The following is a 6,000-nucleotide window of genomic DNA, read 5'->3' as shown; positions in this document are numbered from 1 at the left end:
ATATTCTCACTCCATATCATATGCCATATAAAGTAAAAGCCTTTATTGCAACATGTTCAGCATCAGTTTACTTGCATGAGAAATTAAATCAACAGTCCTTTAGTTATTGCAGTCCTTGGCATTTCCTTTCTTGGGGATTGAAATACATATCAAATTTTTGCAGCCTTTTGGCCATTGTTTGGTTTTCCATATTTGTTGGCATATTTTTGTTAAGATTTTGACTTATTTAATCTCTGAAACAGTTTTATGGGTATTCCATCTTTGAGAATGTGACTGTGGAAACATAATTGCAGTTAACTTCATGTATTCATGTTGGAAATGCAAATTAAATAAGTTCCTGTTAAAATGCAGACCAAACAAATAACTTCTCCTTCCCTAATGGATACTAACTCATTGGTGAGCATGCTTCTACATCTGCTCAAGGACATACTTTTCTTAATTGATCAAGACTCACTACATATTATGCTCACTAGTGAATGGAAAATAGGCACAGGTTTTAAAAATTCTAAAAGGACTAGACTTTTGAAGCAGGCCTTTTGAGAGATGGCTGCTGGCTCCTGAACCATTATGTCTAGTTATTTGATTTGTATACTTTGCCAAGCTGAATGCCAGATGCCTCTTCAAGAATCTGAAAGTGGTTTTGCATTTCTACTGGTGAAGAGTGTCTTCTTTTCTGTCCTAACTGTGGCCCTTTTCCATTGTATTTGTTAGCTCCTTAAGATTCTCTTCCTCTGCTTTGTCTTGTTACTCTTTCACCTCCAGTGCTTCCCTTGGCTGCATGTGCTTGAGAGTTCTGTCTATGTACTCTTCATCTTCTCTTAAAGCCTTAAGCGTAGCCACTCGCTGCTCTAGTTCTTTCACTTCTTCTTCCAGCAGTTTGCCCTCACTGCATGTGTGCACTGTGTTGTTCTTGAGAACCAAGAGAAAGATTGCACACACTTTGCAGGTGACTACCACTGGTGTCTCTTCCCTCCATAATCTGTGTTACTTTTTTTCTGTCAGTGAATGCTATTTTCTTTGTCGTGTCTGCCTTGAAGGATGATGGGGATGTCCTTGTTGCGAGTGCGCTGAAGCCTCTGTTATCTCAGGCCTTCAGGAGGTCCGCACTCTTCTTCTTTAGTTGCTGCCACCAAAACCAATTCAGTACCAATTATTTACTGAGACATGTGTTGCTTTGAAACTTAAACTTGTTTATTTGATCAGTAATATATAATAAGTAAATCACAAGTTGCTAATCAATTTCTCTCACTCACTGAACTCACTGACACACAGAACCCTACTTTCACTGACTTTTTGGCTCACTCTCTCACAGACTCACAGATCTCTAAACTCCCCCTCATACTCCATACACTCCCCTTTATATCCCAGCCCCTCCCCCTTTAGTACCACCTTCTGTTCACTCATTGGCTCCTTTTCCACTGCTCAGCTGTGACGGATAGGTGAGGGCAGGACTGAACGCTACAGTCCTCTAATATATATCTACTGTATATCCAGAAACCCCCAAAAATTCATAAGGGATTTTCCCCTTGTCCTCCCCCACCAAACTCCCCCCTCAAACTCTTATTAGCTCTACCTGTTCACTCAGTCTGGATTCTTGCTCCCTGGGATGGGAATCAACTCTTTGTGGCTTCTGAAAGATCCACTGTGGGTATCTGGAACCTCTCTTCTTCCTCGATTTTAAGAATATTTCTTTTAGGTATGAATATAGATAGGCTCCTGTAAGCTGTAAGTCCCAAAGCATATAGACATTGGCACACATAGCTAGGTAAGGTTAAGCATAATACTAAAGAATAGGCTATAAGGTTAAGCAAAGAACTGTATTAAGTTTAATACAGAAGCTTAGAATGCAGGCTATAAAGCACAGCTAATATCTGTGATCAGCTATTAATGTTATTTTGGGGTTATTTAGTGAATAAATAAGCTTGCTATGAATTGATTTTGATATGAACTAGTAGGTGTACATGAGAGCACTCTGGGTGAGATCAAGCTACAAAAGGAGGACCAAAAGGGCATTTAAGAGCATGATGAGATGAAGACATAAAGATCATCAAGGTAGGAAGGGCTGCTTCCAGGGTGAGCTTCCCAGGAGCGTTCCTGATCAAAAAGGTCCAAACAAAGAAAAAAGGATCAGTCTGGTCTGTGATCTTCAGTACATCATCTGGTTGCCAACAAATAGAGTGATCCAAACCATGCTGTCAAGGAACCAGTCTAAAACCCCATTTGATGGCACCCTAAGTCAGTAAGGTAACAGCCTTGAGTTCTGAAGAATGAATGTTGTCTTTAGTTGTCCAAAGGTGCTATAGGAATGTCTGGTACAAACCCTTTTTTTACTGGCAAAAGGCAGTCTGCAACTGAGACAGGAGATACTCATTAGGGTGAGTATGGAAAAATCAGGCTTAATTAATTACTGTGAATTTGGTCAGAGAGGAAAGAATCAGAGACAAATAAAGGTGGTGGGCGAGGTAGACCCAGGGTATTGCCTTCAATCTGGGACTCCTTCTCTGGAATGATGGCCACCTTCATACATGATCTTGCTAAGTACTCTACCCTTTCTCAGTGTGGATGTTGGACTTTTAATCCTTTTATTGCCTCATCTTATTTATTTCTGTTGGAATCATTTTTTTAAATAAACACCTTTAACCTAAATGCACTCTTGTTTGGGTCTGAAAATTTCTCAGAGGATGGACTGATTTTCCTTAGAAACTTATGGAAGGCATGCAATAACGCCTCTTTCCATTGAGCCAGTTGTTCAGAAAAGCCATAAGACAAGTCTGGAGTCTGGTTCGAAGAGCTTCTTCCTTAAATCTCATGTACCAGCAGCAGTGCAGAGCTTGGAAAAGCTCCCTGAGTGCCATATGTGCTGTAAGAGCAACTTACGTGGTAGCAACTGCTGTAGCTTCCACATCCTTTTTTAATGCTTGCCTAGCAGCTATTTTTTTTAAAATCTCTGACTCTGAACTGCCACATTAGCTATCTTTTATTTAGATAACGATTCCATTTACTGTACCTAGTTGCCCCTTTGCCCATTTACGTAATTAGCTGGAACATAAGAAGTTTCAGCCTTCTCACAACTCTTGCCTGCCCCATCTCAGGAGCCTCTCCTATGAAATTATAACAGCCTCATCTTGTGAGTCTGAAGCTTGGATCCCAATTCTCACTGAATGCTGCTGACCTGACAACTCTATTGGTAATCCTTTTGCCTCCCATATTTATGATGAAGCTTGTGATCCAAGACTAACACCATCTTCCATAAGAAATGCTATATATGATCTATTCTTTGCAGATTTCACAGATTTCTGTTTATTATCTGCCAAAGGCACATGTCCAGGGGTGGGGGGCAGATCTAAACAAACAAAAGCAAGGCAATGTATTATGCAATGAATTCATTTTAAAGATGAACTTTCCAAGTTTTTGAAAAGACAATACGACCTTCCCTTTGTCTGCTGCTAACTTCACAACGAAACGGACACATAAACATCTCAGTTGACCAATGAGAAATGTGTTGAATGGAGTGAAGGACAATTTGACTCATCACTCGAGACACATTCTTGCTCCCCTGCCATGGCCGCCCTCCCAAATTAACAATATTGTGAATTCTATCACAAACAGGAGTTAAGAATTGCAAACAAAGGGGGGGGGGATTGCAAATGAAAATGTCAACAAACTACGATGCCTGTTTCAGCTCAGCACTACTAATTAATTAAACTATTAACCACATGAAGCATATTGTTAAAAATCCAAAACTCCTTGAGTCATTGTAATATGTCTGACATAATTATATTGTTGCATCTTCCAGACACTGGAGAACATTTAGAAGAGAATAAAGGCATAATATGCCATACAAGAGGTTAAAATGACATTTTCAGACCCCATGTAGTAAAGGGACAAATACGGTGAATGTTCAGAAAGTCTTTCTTACTTATCTTTGTGTATGACTAGACCTTTGTGATAATCTGTCTTTGCTTCAGTTTTCAATATCAATTTTCTTTTCATCTTATCTCTTCATTTGATAGACTGCAATTGCTAGCGAAATAAATAAGATAAGAGCAGAGAGACAGTGTAATGGCAAAATTTAATGACAATTGTACACAGTGAAAAGGAGCAAATAGACTAAACTGCCCCCTCAATACTCAATAAATGCAGAACTATGAAGAGTCACACTGGAAAAATAATCATGGTGAAGCATTGCTTTTATAGACTGTGTCCCTGCACATGCCATGATGAAGTGTATGGGCCCTGGGGATAGAAAATTTATTTCAGTCCTCAAATCCTGACAGGAAGATTACTGATGTCCTGCATGCAGGAACATCACACAATATTAGCAGTAAACGCTCAATATTTAGCCGTTGGAAGTAATGCATCAAAACTTCACTTGTAATACAATACCTTTTGAAATAAGGACAGAAACATGCTCCATTTGCACATAACCAAAGCCCAATTGAGGCAATATTTAACCTAGTGCTATGAAGATCCGGAAAGGGGAGGGCATACCTCTGGCATCTCCCTTTTGATATTCTTCATGGATCTAAAGGATAGTCCTCGTGTGGAGGCTTTATATTGGAGAAGTAACTCAGATTCTCTATCTGTCTTGTCTGAAGGCAGAACCTATATGAGCAGTAATCTTTTCCTCTGTAGTTAGCTCTGTGAAGAATTTGATAAAAGGTAGGGCAGAGCTAGGCACTCCCCTCTGTGTTACCCAACTCACTGGGTGGGGGGCAATGTGTAGCCTGCATAATTAAATTGTAAACAGCCTAGAGAGTGCTTTAAGTATTATGAGGTGGTAAATAGGCAGCACAGTTTGCTTTGCTTTAACAGTGATCACTTGAATTAACACCTCAATGTGGTTTATATGACTGGTAACATTGTTACTCCTGTCATCTGATCAGTACCATTTACCTGTTACTTTTTCTTCATGGCAGAAACTAAAATCCTTTTCAAGAATATTTTCCATAATTTTTTGTCCTTTTTCTTACCTTTTTATGATTTTTTTTCCCTCTCAAAAGAACTTAACATGAACAACATGACTAATATCATGGTACATAGTGTCAATTCATTACTTTGGGGGAAATTTATGCCATGTTGTATAATGAATTCATTTCATAATGTAACTTTCCAAGCTTTTGACAAGACAATATGTTAACAATTCTAAAAATTCAGTCTCATAAGGGTAGAAGAAAAACCAGCCAGTTAATAATATGTATCAGTTAATCAAACAATTAATTAAATTACCCTAGTTCTGAAATAATGAGTACATATGTTGAAGAAGCACCTCACAATTACTTGGAGGTCAGCCTTCAACTTATTTTTTACTAAACATATATAGGATAATATTAATAAAATTGTTTCTTAAGCTAAATGGCTTACAGTTACAAAGGGAAAGTCTGAATCTGTTAACTTTATCATGTATGCACTAGCAAGTACACAGTATAACTAGCAGCTCCAAACCCCCACCCCCACATAGCCTGGCAATCAAGTAAATCTAATTAGCAAACAGGAAGATATATGTACTACAAGTTTTCCATGCACATCTTTTTCAAGTCCAGCCTACATAAACAATATAAATGGAGTGAGTTCTCATTCACTTGTTTGCTCACTCGCTTGCTCGCTTGTTCTCTTTCTTTCTCACACACGAACACACACACACATACATAGTGGATTAAATTCTTCCTATGAAAAACTGAGCACAAATCACAACTTGGCACCCTATGTAAAGGTTTGCACCAATCTTCTTTTCTGGCATGGGGGTAAGGCTTGTAGCCCAGTTTCCCATCTGGAAACTGGATTTGTAAGAAATTATTCACATGAAAGACCTTATTGTGTAGCTCTATATACACAATCACAGCTGTCAGTACCAGAACACAAACTAGAATACTTAACTGCTTCCCACATTTCTGAACAAGTCTATATGTGAATTTTCATTGATACATTCTGATTTCTGGCTTCACATGATTACAGTAAATGATTACAGTAAATTCATAGTTCCACATCATTATTGCAACC

Source organism: Pogona vitticeps, chromosome 3, assembly GCF_051106095.1.
Source record: "Pogona vitticeps strain Pit_001003342236 chromosome 3, PviZW2.1, whole genome shotgun sequence".
Lineage (NCBI taxonomy): Eukaryota > Metazoa > Chordata > Lepidosauria > Squamata > Agamidae > Pogona > Pogona vitticeps.
Note: the sequence above shows the minus strand (reverse complement) of the source record.